The following is an 18,828-nucleotide window of genomic DNA, read 5'->3' on the forward strand; positions in this document are numbered from 1 at the left end:
ACTAAAAATACAAAAATTAGGTGGGTGTGGTGTTGTGAACCTGTAATCCCTGCTATTAGGGAGGCTGAGGCCGGAAAATTGCTTGAACTCTGGAGGTGGAGGTTGCAATGAGCCAAGATGGTGCCACTGCACTCCAGCCTGGGTGCCAAGAGAGAGAGATTCCAACTCAAAAAAAAAAAAAAAAAAAGTAAAAAAGTGATTCCCCATCACTTTATTTTCTTCATATTATTTTTAGTGAACAAAAAAATGTTTTTCATATAATTTTCCAAGAAATTAATATTCACTTCCAAGTTATAGTGTTTTCAAAATAATGCATCTGATTTGAAATTTTCTGTTTACATTTGACATTTTAACATAGAAACCTTGTATTTAGCTAGTTCTCTAGCAAGAATTTTTGTGATTTATTTATTATGTTTTATGCTAATATACATTTTCTATTGCAGAAATTTGAATCAGATACATGTAATTTCTCATCTATGATATGGTGAGTTTTTTATGAATAATACCTGTTTTTCAATCTTAAAATTAATAAATTTCTGAAAGTTTCCTAACCTATTCTTTGATTTGCTATGTGTCCATGTTCTCTGTTACTTTTAGTTTATATTCTACATAAGCTAGCCATAATTGCCATACATCATAATCTCTAACTATACAGTTAGGAATTTTTCAAATACTTGTAGCAACATGAGTTTAATAACAAATAATTAAAGATCGAAATATGTAGGTTAAAATTAACATAATTTATCTGCTTTAATTTTATGGATATCTGAATAATATAATGATATAAGAAAATTTTAAAAATCACTGTCATTCATTTAATAGCTCAATAGTGAATTTTGCTGCATAGTAATCCAAATATCCTACTGGTATGGAATTTTCAGGTTTTAGGTTTGCTTGCTTGCTTGTTTGTTTTCAAGGAGATAACCAGAAAGGAAAAAAAAAAAAATTCTTTCTCACTTTTGAACTCAGTTTAATTTCAAACCACACAACCATGAATTCTTCAATCCTAGGAAGTGATGATCACAGAGGGAGCTCATCCTTTCATCACAGAGTTGAAGAATTATTTTGCTTTGTGCAATTCTACTGGATACATTTTGACAGATCTTCAATTTTCATTTATTTTGTAATCAAAAGGAGTCATTTCCTTGGCGCCGGTACTGGTCTGAGTAGTTCAGAAGGAAGAAACAGAATCAGCAGGGTCAAAGTGTATGATATTTGAAACGTCAGTTCTCTCTAAATTTTGCTGAAAATTAGAATGACAGTTAATTTATTTATCTGTTAGCAGAGTCAAAGCCATTTATATGAAAAATAAATTCAATGGGTAACCATACAGATGTTTTGTGGATTTGAAGCTTTTTAGTTGCTACAAGCAATATTTATGGACAAGACCAGCAGATCTCTTTACACACTGAATGTAAAGGGAAAAGGAGAAGAAAAAGAAAGTGAAAAGAAGAAATATAATGTGAATGGAAATTTTTTAAAAAAACATAAAAATTAAAGCGTTTCATTTAGTGAGAAGTAACTTATTCTAAATTCAATATGTCAGATATAGGTTTTGTTTGATATTATCTAGTATCTCGGAATCTTGTTTTATTTCATATTGTGAAACTTCCACTTGGAAAGATATTCGTGTTGGTAATCATTCTTATCCATGTTTATCTCCCCCACTTCATCTTTTCTCATGATGACAAAAAATTTCCTGAGCTTATTTAAGAACATCAAAACAAATTATGAGAATTATTTCATGTAATTCTCACAACACTATGAAGTAGCTACTATTATAATCTCCACTTTAGGTATCTGAAGGCTAGTGATGTTAAGTAACTAATTTAAGGTCCAGAACTGCATTGTGCCTGTGGATTAGAAAAATATATCTGCCCTTAGCAGGCACAGAAATTACTGTGGTCTATGGGTGGGCAAGCAGACCTCTGGCTGGCTTTCACGTTGATTAGCAACTTTAGCCAGAAACATTGGTATGAAGATCACCCTGAACAACTCTGCATGATGTCCCTAATGAGGTCACACAACCTGTTATTGATGAAACTGAGATTCACGTCTTCCAAAACGTGTGTTTGTCACTACTGCACTCTTTTGACACTCAACTAACTCTAGTGAATACTTCAAACTTCAGATTGATTGTCTCTTCTTCTCCAAATTCCTTTTCTAAGTGTTGCCCTCTGAATTGGGTACCTCTCCACAAGCTTCAGTCAATCTTGTAGATATTTCTGACAAGAACTCACCATATTGACTGAGACTGTGAAGTTACTTGTAGATTTTTCTAGGTGATCAGTAAACATTTCTATGGTACATATTTTCTCAGAACCTGGCACAGACTGTCATATATTACAATTTCAATAAATATACACAAATATGAGGAAGTTCCATTGCCCAGTAGAAATTTGGTAAATGTATGTCAGGAGCTAATAAAGCCTGAATCTGATCTGAATCTGAATTCCAAACCCAAAAGTGTGGAATGATATGAAAATAAACAAAGAAACAAGTAACAGATGACTTATGAAAGCATAATTTTTTTTTTCTAGCAGTCTATCCCAGTTGGGTATACATTGGAAAATTGACATCACAGCTTCAATGACCCATGAAGAAGCACTGAAGGGTTAAACTTCTTCTTTCACTGCCCCCTCTCTAGAGCTTTTCCTTTTTATGCTCTGTTTCAATGTGTTAGTATTCTATGTTTCATTGAAATAAGGTGTTATGTTATATAAATTAGACCAAAGTATATATTGACTTAAATATATAAAAACCTTAGTTCAAAAACAACTCAAAATATCCTCTGGCCCACATGTATTTTGCTCTTCAGTATGACATTTAAAAGAAAGATAAGAAAATGGAGTGTCATTTTTTTTTTCTAAGTCACTACTCAGTTGACATTTCTAAATAGCACAAGATTATAACAATATTAGATATAACTTGACTAATCATCTTACATTTGACCTCAATTTGTGAGAATATTTGTAATCACATGTGATCAAATCCTATTACTCTATCAGAGTTTTAAAATACCATTCCATAATAAGATCTCCATAAGAAACTAAACATTCTCTATGTCTACATATGCTAGGTAAAATAATATACACATATAAATTATTTTGTCTCTCATTTCAAAAGTCAAACTATTACATAATAAGTGGCTAAAATATTTAGAAATATGAGCCATGATATGATTGTTTGGGATATTGAAATTTCTTTGATTCTTAATTTATGTGTGTATTTGACAAAAGCTTAAGAAATCTATACAAATTTCCAATTTATCATTGGTATTTTACCATTGTAATGTAATGGATGTGTTTCCCATATAATTAGAAGGAAGACTAAAGACTTGCAGGAATTACACAGAGTCAGGGCTATAATCGAATTAAAGAAATTTGTGCTACATTTAAGTTTTTAATTTTTTAGTTTCCAGCTTACCACTTCTCAACAATGTATGGATAAATGGGCTTAATGTGTAATTTTTCTTTGAGTATACTAATGAGGCTTAAGAATCAAACTCTGGGCACCTCTAGATTTACAAAAATATATTAATAATTGTACAATAATGAAAAAAGGCCAAACTGAAGTACATATGGATGGTAGCATACTTTGCAAATTGTATATAACCTATACACTGACATAATGCTTACCACATGCTAAGCACTGTGTGCATGCTTTACGTACTTTGCTAATTTAATTCTCATTTCAACCCTATAATGTAAGTTGTATTATAATCTCTATTTTTCATATGAGAAAACTGAGCAACAAAGAGAGTATATAACTTGCCTAAGGTCACATATTATGTGACAATCAGGATTCACACCAATGCAGTCTGGCAGCAAAATACAGGCTCTTAAAGGGTTTTCTTGCTACTTGCCTAACATTGTACAAAAACAAAATCATATGATTACAAGTGCAAAGCTATTTTAAGAAGATGAATGTTTAGAAACAGAAGGAAAGATAATGCATGTGCATTTGTGCAATTGCCTCAGCTTTGAAATAAAATGATAAAGGACTGATGAACATGTGTAGTCAATATCTTTTTTTTTTTTTTTTGAGACGGAGTCTTGCTCTGTAGCCCGGGCTGGACTGCAGTGGCCGGATCTCAGCTCACTGCAAGCTCCGCCTCCCGGGTTTACGCCATTCTCCTGCCTCAGCCTCCGGAGTAGCTGGGACTACAGGCGCCCGCCACCTCGCCCGGCTAGTTTTTTGTATTTTTAGTAGAGACGGGGTTTCACCGTGTTAGCCAGGATGGTCTTGATCTCCTGACCTCGTGATCCCCCCGTCTCGGCCTCCCGAAGTGCTGGGATTACAGGCTTGAGCCACCGCGCCCGGCCTGTCAATTTCTTATGACTGAAGCCTATTCACGTGCACGATGTCTATGTTGTGGGCCGCAGTTTCAGACTAACCTGGAATGTATGGTGAACTGGTAAATCAGACTTACTACATGTTCATTTATTGAGGTACTGAAGTATTTTTTTGTGAAGAAAGAGGCAGCCTGCTTCAGTGAAGCAGCTGAGGGCACACAATACCTGGATTTGAAGTCTAAGTCTTTATTTTATTAGTTGTGTGACCTTGAGCAAGTTGCTTAACCTCTGTGTACCACAGCTTCCTCATTTGTGACATGAAGCTAATAACAGTACCTGACTGTTATTGTAGTGAGAATTAAATGAGTTCATGTTGAGAGAGTATTTACAACAGCACGTGCACAAATTAAGTGCTATACAATTGTTTTTCAGTTAAGATGAATTCAAGGATACCAAACTTGACTGCATAAGAGAGTATCATGTTTGGAGAGAAGAAATAATTTTATTGCAAGACACAAAGTGGTATCTGTCACTTAAATTCTTCACCAATCTACTTCCCGAACTCATGTGGAACAAAAAAAGGAATCAATAAATCTACAATAGTGCTTTTTAACCAAAAATTTACTAAAATTGGGGTGAGGGGTAAAAATATACTTTATGAAACATAGCATAAAAAATAAATAAGCATTAGCTTTTGACCTCAATGAACCAAACGTAACTTCAGCACATTAAAGAATGGAGTAACATGAAAAGGTATACGTGGGGCTAGCTGAAGTTTTGTGGCACTATGAGGAAGCTGGCTTTGCAGCAGTGCCCAGCGGTCGATAGTGCAAAGCAGGAAATATCTGTGTGTCTTCCCTGTAATACTAAGGGTGGTCAGTGGGTTAGGGAAAATAGTCACACTATATGATAAGTACCACTTAGAAGGGATTCTACTTCTCATGTATTTTATCAGAAATCTAGTGGAGAAACTCTAACATACTTCGTTACTAGTCATTTATACTTAGGAAGATAAGTAAACATGATTTAAAATTTCTTCTTTATGCAGCTTTCAGTTCCATGAGTATATAGCTGTATAATATTTTCCTCTAAGATCATTGTCACCATACTCATTTCCACCAGATGTGTATAAATGGCAGTCCTGTCTTAAGTTTAACTTTTCTAACCCATTTTTCTTTCTAACTTAATTCAGTCTTATCACCCAGGTACTGAATATTAATATATTAACGGTTTAATTTTGTAGTTTAGTTATCTGTGTTTGTAAAATCTGTTTCAATGTATATCCTAACATTTAAGTAGAAAAACATTTGAAGAGGGCAATGTGGAGGAAAAAAGGAAATTTTTGAAGAATATTAACTAGTCCCTGTAAGTTCAGAGAACATAAAACAGGGAGGTAAAAAAGAGGGTAAAATAAATGAACGTGAGTTTTGTTCTAAAGATATTAGGTGGTGAAATCAAATGCTTTACAGAAATGCTCCAGTCCACAAAATAATCATTAAGTGTTATTTGAAAACTATAACTTTCAATCCCGGGGTATTTTGAGTTGAAGCTACCTCATATGTGAACTATGAAATATTCTTCATGTGTATAGTTGCTTAACATTTTTCTCATATGTTAAGTGTTATAGTTTGATGACACTCATAATCTCAACTGAAATGATAATGGTAATGATATGATAATGGAAATGATAATGGTAAAACTCTTGTTTTACTATTTTGGGGTATTTTTAATGATCTGTGTGGCTGGTGCATCCATCTTCATTGTTCATGTGAAATTTTCTGTTAATTAAAGAATTTGAAAGTAGAGAAAATAACAGAAACAAAACAGCAACATTACCTATAATCCCACCATTGAGAGGCAAAAATGTTTCCTATTTTAATATATTTTCCTCCAGCGTATCACTTTTAAAATGATAAATAACAGTGTAGCTCTCTTATTTTAAACTAAATAAAATATGATGAAGACAACTGGAAGTCAGGTGCTGTAACTGGAGGCCAAAGGCCAGCAGTGAGAGCCCTCTATTTAAATCTGGGGTCATAAGTGTAACAGATAAATACATTAAGGAAATGGAAAACATTCAGCAACCACAAGGCTGGCAGGTTGTGAGGGTTGGGGTCTGCTGATTCGAGAGTTCTTCCTCCTGCTAGTTTATCATCCACACTTCAGTGATCTTTATGGAAATTACCAATAAGCCAGACTAGTGCAAATAAGTCCACTGAGGTAGTTCTTAATACCCATTCTTATCAAATTGAATCACTATGGAACTCATCTTCTACAAATTATTTCAGAGAGTTGACATTTTATGTGCACATTAAACCTACCTGGAAAGGGGCCATCAATCTGGAGAGGGGCACAGCTGATTTCTGTCAGGCTTCAACTTGGTATTTATTAAGCTAAGTCTGTATATCCTTTAGCACTGAGTGAAACATGACCATTCTTAACTGACCCAAGGTAGAGGCAGCAGGAGAAAACAAAGCAGCTAGGAAAGAAGAGAAAATACAATTGTGTTTTACAAAGAGCTAGATCAAATAAGTGTATTTAATAACTGTCAACATTCTGACTTCAGATTAATGTACAGATTACACTGATTCAACATGGTTTAAAGGATGCAACTGTCAATACTGACTGGTTTGCTTTGTAACTATTTTCTTCAAGTAATTACAATTTCTAAAAGCCAGTGGAAGAAATATTTATTGTGTGACCACAATAAGACATGACAGTACTTAAATGGAAGTTTCTAGGTATGTATGAACATGCAATGGACAATACTTTATCTTTTTGTAGAGATCTAAATAACACATTTTCAAGGCAGAGTTTAGAGGATTGAATACTGGGTAGCAAGATCAGACGTGGAGATAATGATACCAGACATCATTGTTACATACAACCAGACAGTCTGTCTCTTTATAATTTATTTACCTATGACATTGTAGGATAAAGAACATTATCCTGTACATATGCTCATTTTTTTCATTTTTGAATCCTTAAAATAATACTGAGGCTATTCTACTAAACCTGCATTACTCAAGAAGATGTTGAGATTCACAAAAGATGCATACTTTGGGGAAGTTTCGGTTGGACTCAATGTGTTGTAACTTCAGGGCTGCCAGGCACGATGGCTCACACGTATAATCCCAGCACTTTGGGAGACTGAGGCGAGTGGATCACCTGAGGTCAGGAGTTCAAGACCAGCCTGGCCAACATGGTGAAATCCCGTCTCTACTGAAAATACAAAAAATTAGCAGGGTATGGTGGTAGGTGCCTATAATTCCAGCTGCTTAGGAGGCTGAGGCAGGAGAATCGCTTGAACCTGGGAGGTGGATGTTGCAGTGAGCCAAGATGGTGCCATTGCTTTCCAGCCTGGGCAACAAGAGTGAAACTCTGTCTCAAAATAACAACAACAACAACAATCTTTGGGGTCAAGGTTCTCATCATCATGGCATGTTGTTCCTCGCAATATACACTTATATGCCTCAAATACTTGAGAATTGTCCATTTTAAATAGTTAACCTATTAGATAAAGGAATCAGTTTCTGGTTGATGAGATGGAACATTTTCCCACTTTACATTACACTCCATATTATATAGTAAATTCATTAATTCTCTGAACGTAAATGTTAACATACTCAAACTAATACTTTGTGCAAACAGTTTCATCCTCATTTTTCTAATATTTCAGAATCACTAAGCTAACTATGATTTCTGTACCATTAAATTCTAAAGATATTTTTCATGCTTCATTATATTCCAACTCCAAGCGACACTTATTACATTTACCAATTTATCTCTCTCTTCCCTTGGATTCCTCCTACTTCTCAGATCACATATGTCAGTCATTTTTGCCAGTTCCTCTCTTTCTACCAAATGTTTGTGTTCCTCGAGTGAATCTGACACCTTTCTTTTTTTTGTTTTGTTTTTTTTTTTGTTTGTTTTGTTTTTTTGTTTTGTTTTGTTTTTTGTTTGAGACGGAGTCTCGCTCTGTCGCCCAGGCTGGAGTGCAGTAGCCGGATCTCAGCTCACTGCAAGCTCCGCCTCCCGGGTTTACGCCATTCTCCTGCCTCAGCCTCCTGAGTAGCTGGGACTACAGGCGCCTGCCAACTCACCCGGCTAGTTTTTTGTATTTTTTTTTTAGTAGAGACGGGGTTTCACCGTGTTAGCCAGGATGGTCTTGATCTCCTGACCTTGTGATCCACCCGTCTCGGCCTCCCAAAGTGCTGGGATTACAGGCTTGAGCCACCGCGCCCGGCCAATCTGAAACCTTTCTTTCCCTATGCTTACACTAGGGAGTCTTATCTTTACTCCCAGCTTTAATTATTATCTATGTGCAGATGACTTTCAGATTGTGTCAGTCAAGACCTAGCCTCTGGACACATACCTACATATTTGCCTAACTCTCTGGGAGTATCTCTTGGATGTCTGCAACACACCTCAAATTCAGCTCTTTCAAGATTAAGTTTGTATTTTTGTCTTATATTAATGATTCTATCAAAGTGATTTCTAAGCAAATGTGTAATTCAGCATTAGTTTCATGGAAAACTGAAAAATAATGGTTTGGGTAAGGCCATCTGGAAAGAGTACAGGTAAAAATTTTGACTTACAGAGAATACCTTAGTTTGACATCTCATCTGGAGGATTTTTATGCCAGACTCATTAATGAACGCAACATTGCCAGAGTGTTTTGGAGCTTTGGTAGTTTAACACTTCACAACTTCCGGTACAATTTCTTTATATGAATTTTAAAAAAACGAATCATTGAAATAAATATACTTGACAATGGCTTACTTATTAGAATATGTAGCAGATCCAGCACTTTGGGAGGCTCAGGAAGGCGGATCACGTAAGGTCAGGAGTTTGAAACCAACCTGACCAACATGGTGAAATCTGATCTGAACTAAAAATATAAAAATCAGCTGGGCATGGTGGCAGGCACCTGTAGTCCAAGCTACTTGGGAGACTGAGGCAGGAGAATCGCTTGAACCCGGGAGGTGGAGGTTGCAGTGAGTTGAGATCGCGCCATTGCACTCCAGCCTGGGCGACAAGAGCGAAGCTCTATTTCAAAAAAAGAAAAAAAAATGTAGTAGAGACAATCAAAATTAAAAATTGAAAAAATACTGTTTGGTGTTAATTAATTACTATATACAAATAAAAAAGGGCATAATGATTGAATACAGCACAATTAATGAACACGTTAAGTCTGAATTTCATTCTTAGATGCCGTTAATCTGATTTTATTAAAGTCAGTTTTAATCTAAACCCTATGCTTCTTAAAAGGAATTTGATTGAAACATTATGTTTTGATGTTAATAAAGGGAAAATATTTTTTCTAGTTATAAATTATTTAATATATTACTATACAATTAAATGTTAATACATTGCATTTTCTATAAATTACCAAATACAAAGAATTCTTACCAAATAAAAAGAATATAAACTGATTATTGGCGTTATTTTCATACACTATTGAGAATTTGAGCTAATAGGGAAGATGTGCCAATGCTGTGCCTGTGTGATGGAACTATTTAGAGCAGGAAAAAAGTATGTAATCAATCAATTTTATTCTCTAAACATTGTCCTTACTACAGCTTTTAAATGTAATGCTGATATGTCAATTTTTGCTTCCAGACTGTAAGATGGACCAGTTAGCAACTTTGCGACCATAAATGCATAGCAAATTTTAAAACAAATGTGAAATATTGAAAATTAAAATTTATTTTGATTCTTATTTTTTGATGTTTGTTTCCATCTTATATTTGGTCCTTATTTAAAATGGAAATTTTGTTGATTTTTTTTTTTTAACATATATGTGTGTTCATCATGGATATTGGCCTGAAATCTTTTTTTCTTGTAGTGTATTTGTCTGACTTTAGTGTCATAATAAATAAATTTGGAAGTGTTCCTTTCAATTCAATTTTTTGGAAGTGTTTAAGAAAGATTGCTTTTTTTCCTTCTTCTTTAAATATTCAGTAGAATTCAGTAAGACCATTAGGTCTTGGCTTTCTTCAATGGGAAACTTTTTTATTACTGATTCAATCTCCTTATTCATTTTTCTGTTGAGAATTTCAATTTCTTCATGATTCAGTCTTAGTAAGTTTTGTGTATTAGGTTGTATGTGTCTGAGGCTTTATTCATTTCTTCCAGGTTATCCAATTTATCAGCATATAATTGTTCATGGTAGTCTTTTATGATCATTTGTATTTCTGTGGTATCAAAGCAATGTCTCCTCTTTTATTTTGAACTGTATTTATCCACACCTCCTCTCATTTTTTCTTAATTAGTCTAGCTAAAGTTTTGTCATTTTTTTCATTTCCAGAAAACTAAATGTTAGTTTTGTTGATATTTTATATCATTTTCTAGTTTCTGTTTCATCTATTTCTGCTCTGATCTTTATTTTCTTCCTTAGCTTTTGACTTAGTTTCTTTTCCTAGTTTCTTGAGGTAATATTAGGTAATTCTGAATTGTTCTTATTTTTTGATGTAGGTGTCTATTGCTATAAAGCACCTCTTAGCACTTCTTTTTCTATATCTCATTAGTTTTAGTGTGTTTTTTTCCCTTTTTGTTTTTTTTTTCAAAGTTTTTTGAAATTTTGCTTTTAAGTTTTTTGACTCTGTTTAGGAGCATGGCGTTTAACTTCCACATATTTGTGAATATTACAAAAATATTTCTATTATTGATTTGTAGTTAAATACGATTTGGTTAAGAAGGAGACTTGATATAATTTCAGTCTTTTCAAATTTGTTAAGACTTATTTGGTGGCATGACATATGATCTGTCCTGGAAAATGTTCCTTGTGCACTTGAGAAGAATGTATACTCTAGTTGTTGGATGGAATGTTCTTTATATGTCTGTTAGGTCCATTTGATCTAAAATGTAGTTCAAATCCAATATTTCTTTACTGATTTTCTGTATGAATGATCTGTCTATTGTTAACAATCATGTTTTGAAGTCTCCTAGTATTACTGTATTGCCCCAATCTGTTAATACTTGCTTTATACAGTTAAGTGCTTTGGTGTTAAGTACATATATATTTATAATTTTATATCTTCTGGATGAATTGATTCCTTTGCCAATATATAATAACCTTTTCTATTTTTAAAGTTTTTTACTTAAAGTCTATTTTGTCTGATATAAACATAACTACCCCTGCATCTTTTGGTTTCTAGTTGTACAGACTATTCTTTTACAACTTTTCATATTCAATCTGTGTTTGTTCTTAAAGATGATATGAGTCTTTCGTAGCCAGCATATGGATTGAGTTCTTTTTTTCTAATGTCCATTCTTCTACTCCATATATTTTTATTGGAGAATTTAATCCATTTACATTCAAGGTAATCACTGATAGCTACGGACTTACTACTGTCATTTTGTTCATTCTTTTTCAGTTGTTTTGTAGATTCTTTATTCCTTTCTTCCTCCCATCCTAGCATCCTATCTTCCTTTGTATTTAGGTGATTTTCTATAGTGGTATGCTTTGATTTCTTACTTGTTCTATTTTATATATCTACTCTATGTTTTTGCCTTTTGTTACTATAAGAATTACATAAAACATCTTATAGTTACAACAAGTTAAGCTGATAATAAATGAACTTTGATTACATTTTAAAAAACTGTACATTTTTACTCCATCACCCCACATTTTATGATTTATGTCACAAATTCTATTTTAAATTGTACAACTCTTAATGAATCATTGCAGTTATTTTTTAATCGTTTTATCTCTTAACCTTCATACTTCAGACAGAAATGGTTTATGCACTGCCTATATGTTTTCATTTTACTAATTACCATGCTTTTCTTTCAGCTGAAATAACTAAATAACTCCATTTAGTTTTTCTTTTCTTTCTTTCTTTTTTTTTTTTTTTTGACAGGCTCTTGCTCTGTCACCCAGGTTGGAGTGCAATGTCACAATCTTGGCTTACTGCAAACTCTGCCTCCAAGGTTCAAGCCATTATCATGCCTCAGCCTCCTGAGTAGCTGGAATTACAGGCGTGTGCCACCACACCTGGCTAATTTTTGCATTTTTAGTAGAGACAGGGTTTTGCTAATTTGACCAGACTGGTCTTGAACGACTGACTTCAAATTATCTGTGTGCCTTGACCTCCCAAAGTGCTGGGATTATAGGCGTGAGCCACCATGCCAGACCCTTTAGTGTTTCTGAAAAGACAGGTCTGTTGATAAATTCCCTCTGATTTTGTTTGTCTGGGGACATCTTTATCTCTCCTTATTTCTGAAGAATAGTTTTCCTGGTTGAAATATTCTTGATTTACAGTTTAAGTGCAGCACCTTGAATATATTATTCCACTCTCTCTTGGCATGCAAAATTTCTTCTGAGGAATCTGCTGTTAGCATTATTACAACTCTTTTATATGTGATTTGCATATTTTCTCTTACGCCTTTCAGGATCCTCTCTTTGTCTTTGGTTTTTGACAATATGCCTTGGTGTAGTCTTTGAATTGAAACTGTTTGGAAACTTTTGTCTTGTGGTAACTGGATTTTTATACCCTTCCCCAGATTTGGAAAGTTTTCTGCTATGATTTTTTAAAATAAGCTTTATGCACTTTTGTTCTTTTCTTCTTTTAGAATTCCTGTAAGTTGAATATTTGTTCTTTCGATGCTGTCCCACAGATTCCATGAGCTTTCTTTATTCCTTTTTATTTTTCTTCCTCTGACTGTGTATATTTCAAGAAACTGTCATTTAGTTCAGAGATTCTTTCTTTTGCTTTTTAATGTCTTATGTTTCTACCATTGCTTGTACCCAAAATATGCAAAGCTCCAGTAAATGATTTTTTTTTTTTTTTTTAAAGAAAGGCTCCTCAAAGAAAAAGTATAAACTCTCATTGATTTCTTTCCTTTGTGCAGTGAATTGCCTGCTGTAGAAATTAAGGGGTGTTTTGTGAGTTTCCCAGCTTTCTTGAGGATCTCTCCATTTCTGCAGTTCTTCCTCCCATGAACTCTTTGTTGGAAGGTGTCAGAGGTCTATCAGAGATGCACTGAAGTCAGGACAAACAGTGGCAATCTGCTAGCAATCAGCCAATCTGGAGTTCACTCCCACTGCCTATTGATTAAGGCCTGGAAAGCTGGGATGATTGTATGCTTTCAGCACAATGCAGGCTGGTCTGACCACCCCTCAGCCCTGGCCAGTGGGAGGATAATGGGCACAGGCTATAGCAGGCTTGAGGTAAGTGCTGGCTGTCAGTGCAAAGACAAAGAAGGGCAAGTCCTGTTTAACTGGGATGGCTCTGCTGCTCCCCATGCTGTCCACGTGACTCCCCAGGCCTTTTTTTCTCTCTTTCTGGGTCACTCCGTATTCAAGAGGTGAAAAGGTTGGACCGACACTTGGACTGCTTATGATTAGGCATAGGATTGTTGGCAGTGGAAGGAACATCAAGCCAAAGTTGATGGGACAGAGAAGAAATAGCTCCTTGTGGCAACAATATTCTGGTCAATGTCCTGGAAGACCCTCTCCACTTTTAGCCCGTGTGTAGCACACATCTCATAGTACATGTACCACTTTAGGTCATTAGAGGGCTTCCTCACCCTGATGTCATCAATGACCTTTGGGTTAGTGGAACTTATGGCATCCTGGGTTCCCATCAGAACTAGAAGAATCTCCCTTGTGTTCCGATAGCTGGCCATTCAACTGTAGTAGTGGTAAACAGTCTGCAAACTTACCTCATTCTCCAAGGTGCGGAAAAACATAACAACATCCACCTGCATGCATGCAAACTATGCCTTCTAGGAGCCCCTCTTCATCTCTAATGAGCAGCAGATAGCCCTAGAAGTCAACATCAATCTCTTTCTTAAAATTGCCACCTTCAGGAGACTCCACCTGGACATATGTGCCCATCAGGTACTAGTGTGATAGGAAGCACCAGTTTATATTCTTTAACAAACTGGAAACAGGTTTCTACCTTTAACACTCTATTTTACATTTTCACTTCATTCTGTTTTTTTTTTTTTTTCCCCAGAATTTGTTTGTTCCAGAAATTCAGGAAATATCTATCTATTTAATCTCTCTATCCATCCATCTGTATGTATAAGATAATATATAATATATATATATATATAATCTTGTTAATTTCTAATCTTAGAACTTTTTGTTTTTGTAATTTTGTTGAATCATCTATCGGCATTTTTAAAAATGTTTGTTGTGTTTTTAAAAACGTTTGTTGTGTTTTTAAAAACAATTATTTAAACATTTGTCAGGCAATTTATATAGTGTCATTTCTTTGGAGTCAGATACTGGGAATTATTGTGTTGTTTTGGTGGTATTATGTTTCTTTGTGTGTGTGTGTGTGTGTGTGTGTGTGTGTTTTCTTCGTGGATTTTTGTTGCCTTATTTTGATGTCCGGCATTTTACAGGCTACTTTTTACAAGGAAAGACCTTCCCCTTTGGCGTGGATGGATGCAATGGCACTTGCTAGATATGTTGTGGTGCTCTGGCACCTGTGTGGACACAGGTGTAGTCTGTGTGTAGCTCTATCAGTTGAGGTTGGTGTTGATGAAGATTGCAGGGATCTTCAGGCACCAATGCTGTGGAAGTCTTCAGCAGCAGCAAGGGTTGTTGGGGTCTTTAGTGGCAGTGGCTTCTAACATCCTCCCAATCAATTATTCTCCCACTGGGAAAGTTGTGACTGATGTGGCCCCTCTTGGCATTGGGTCTCACTTACAGGTTCACTCCTGGTGGCAGTAGCACCTGGTGTCTTTGATGAGTGGTGTCCATTGAGTAGCCACACAGCTGAGGCCTGAAGTATAGGCATGCATGGAAGAGTATAACACTGGAGAGCCAGGTCTGTATTGGCACTGACGTCTAGGACACAGGCATCCCTCCTACTGCATTGGTAGCAGTATGCAAAACATGGATGTTTGTGAAGTAATGAGGGAGCCAAGAACAGGAACTCAGGCATGAACAGTATTAGAAAGGGTCTGGTGTCCAGGCAGGAACTAGTTTTAGTGGCAACTGAGTTGGTGCCTGGAGTTTGGCACATGCAGCAAGAACTTCTCTCTGGAACATATAGTGCAAACTAGCGTGCTATGACAATGGCCCTGGTGTCTGAGAGATAGGTTGGTTCACCACAGACACAGAGCCTAGTTTGATAGTGTGGGCACTCTCATTGTAGCCATGGCTCCAAGGCTGGAGGACTCATGGGTTTGGGAGAGGTTTATTTTTCAAAGCAGCTCAACGGTGGCAAGCCCTTGAGTAGGCGAGGACTTACGCAGCCATATCTCTATCTCTGGGGTTTTCTGGTAGAAATGACTGTTGGTTACCTTCATGGCAAAAGATGCCAGTATCCTTTGTGGAGCAGGCCACTGAGGACCACAATGATTCCTACTGTATGACTGATACCAATAGCTTTTGCCTTTCTTCTTTGCTCCTAGCTTTCTCCTGATGTCTAAGGTATGTGAATCTCACCTGCAATCCTTTCTATGTAGATATTCTCCAGTTTTTAACTCTACTGTGTTACTGCAGATTTTAATGGATCCTTGAGCCCTCTCTGGACTATTTTGATATTTGGATAGCAGTCTATATTTGTTCTTATGTGGTGGTGTTGAGGGCTGGTACTTTGCCATCTTGGTGACAACATTCTTCTAGGTCCCTGTTTGACATTTTCGAATGAATATTGTCTTACATGTATATATGCCTGTGCCTCTGGGCATGCACAAATATTTAATACAGTTTTTACTTTACCCTTACTTTAAAACTCCTATATTAATTTAATGTTCAGGTTTATTTCATAATTGCTCAAATTATAATATAGAAATTAATATGATATAATATTCTATAATATATTTTAATTATATAGAAAATACGTACTTACTAGGCAAACATTAAGTTATTTACATGCATTATTTCATTTAGTCAAAAAATTGAATTCATTAGGTAAAATTTCACAGAAAAAAAAGCCTGGAGTTCAGAGAGTTTTTCTTTTTTTTTTTTTTTCCTTCACATCTGAACAGTTAGTATTGGAGATGGTATTCAAATATAGGCCATTATACCTAAATAAATATTTTCACTAAATTGAATGAAAAGCTCCTATTACCCATTATACATTAAAATAATTAAGAATGCAACGGTAGGGGAATGTTAAGTTGTTTGAAAATATCCAGCACTGAAAAAATTTTACTTCAACTTTTTCTTGATATCTACATCCTCTTACTAAGAGATATTTCACACATCTCACACACACACACACACACACACACACAATTTTGATATGCAAATTAGATTTAGAACATCCTCTTCTTAAAGATTTACAATGGAAATAAGCATATTGAAGGACTATTAGGAGACAATCCTCCATCGACTATAGTGTTTCTGAATGTCTTCTGAGTGGAGACACAAGATGGTCTTTAATCTGGACTACCTTTTCAAATACATTATTATAGTGAACAGCTTGGGAAATAGATATACTATCTTCCTCTGGAGCAAATGTAAGGCATACATGCTATTCAACATAATACTTCTTCAATAAAGAAAAAGCATGCTTACTGTCCATTATAAGAAATTTGGGTTTCCTAAACTTAGGGCTATTCTATTGTAATGCAACCTGCTGCATGTACTGGCTGCCTCTGGGCATATTCACGTTGTTTCTGTGAAATATAAGAGCGAAGACAATTATCAAAAATATGCCAATGCTCATGCTGCCTGGTGGGCTATGAATAATAAAATAATTTATCTTTGACCCAGGACTTGTATGACTTTTGTCAACATCCATGAAACTGTGGTAAGTTAACTCGTTAGCTTGCAAGTGGGATAAAACCCCAGACTTCACATTTTTTGAAAATATTCTAAGTTCTTCAGTCAGTCATGATTTACATTATTCAAATAAGCATTTACAAATGTCTTCATGAAACATTTTTTAATATGTAAATTTATTAGTATACCACAAACTCATTGTATAATAAATAGTGGGATATTCTGATCTAATACAGGTAAGTAGTATATTTTTGACTGCTTGATCTTCCAAAATGCAATTTGATATGATAAAGTTCTCAGGTAAATATACAAAATTTCTGTTGTTTTGATAAACTCAGGTTTTCCATGATCACATGGCATAGAATATATACCAGTAAATGTCCATGGTTGATAGTTTTAGTTCAGCTAATCATTTACCATAGGGAACACATTCCCATTTTTTTCCTTTCCTGATAACTGGCGGAACAGAACACTGTTGCCATGGAAATATAGGCTGTGATATATATTTATAGGAAGGAAGGTGAAACAACAAGTAACAGAAACATGTAGTTGAAGAAAGCAGAATGATGACTCAAATAAAAATTGCACCTGAAGATATTTAGTGTGCTAAATTCAGGTTTGTGGTTTTCATAATTAAGGAATACATTTCACTGAAAAATATAAGTAATTTTATTTATGAGCTAGTGCTTACTAGCTATTATAATTTTATATGAGATTCTATTTTATTTATAAATGTCAATAATATTTTGAATTTATAACCTATCTACGTAGTGAAAAGCTATAAGCAAAAATCAATAATAAAGTGTTTTGCTACCAACCTCTGTTCATTACATTTTCTTAATTACTGCTATGAAACTGTTCCTATCACATGAGGTAAACACTGTTGTCAGGTGAAATAAAACACAGTGAAAGAAGTTGGCAGAAATTCTTTCGAAATTAGGGGCTTCTCTAAAAATGTGACAGTTTTCTTGGTGGTGAAGCTATGACAGCTATGTGAAAAGCTAGAATCATTCTGGTTTTGGAATTGCCTGTCACTCAATACTCTTGTCCCTTATTAGCAAAACTTTGATTCTTCTATTATTTTTAATGTCCCAAAGTATTATAGTACTGTTTAATAATATTTTAAAATTCCAAATTAAAAAATAAGTGGACAGTTTTCTTAAGTTTATCCTTTTATTATGAAGCATATTTCAAAGGATACAGATAATAGCCAGATGGAAGAGATGCCTAAGTGAGATAGGGGGAAGGGTTGTGGAGCTTCTGTGCCCTCTCAAGTGCTGCTATCCTCCAGGGACCTCTGTGAGTTCGGCTATCCAGAAGTTCTCCTTTTGGGTTTTTATGGAGGATTCATTAGATTGGCATGATTGATTATATCGTTGACCATTGGCGATCAGCTTAATCTGCAGCCCCTCCTACCTCCCTGGAGGTTGAGAGGTGAGGCTGAAAGTTCCAACCCTCTGATCACATGATTGGTTTACTTAACCTGCCACAGCAATACACTTTACTTTTCTGAATATTCTTAAAATACATGATTTGCTCAAAGATTTACTTTGTACCTAACTGTCTCCAAAAGTGTCAGAAGGACTTCACAAATGTCTGGGGAAAGTAAAATTATCTTAAAATGATTTTGAATAGAATTTTCCAAGTTCCATATTATCCTGCGTATATTAAAGACCATTTTTTACAGGTCTGTTTTTGTTGTTCATTTCAAATGGTGTTACTTCTCGGATGATTTATAACTACAGACATAGCTCTTAATTACCTCACTTTATTTCACCAGATTCTTGGGTTCTGGAGATTCTCCCCAGTCTACCCAACAAACACCATGAATAAAAATGA

At 35.1% G+C, this 18,828-nt stretch overlaps 1 pseudogene; it reads right to left on the reverse strand.

The window, feature by feature from the left end:
- Positions 1-13,388: 13,388 nt before the first annotated feature.
- LOC119621069 (arf-GAP with GTPase, ANK repeat and PH domain-containing protein 1 pseudogene) lies at positions 13,389-15,199 on the reverse strand (annotated as a pseudogene).
- Positions 15,200-18,828: the final 3,629 nt, after the last annotated feature.

This window comes from Chlorocebus sabaeus, chromosome 7 (genome assembly GCF_047675955.1).
Source record: "Chlorocebus sabaeus isolate Y175 chromosome 7, mChlSab1.0.hap1, whole genome shotgun sequence".
Classification (NCBI taxonomy): Eukaryota; Metazoa; Chordata; class Mammalia; order Primates; family Cercopithecidae; genus Chlorocebus; species Chlorocebus sabaeus.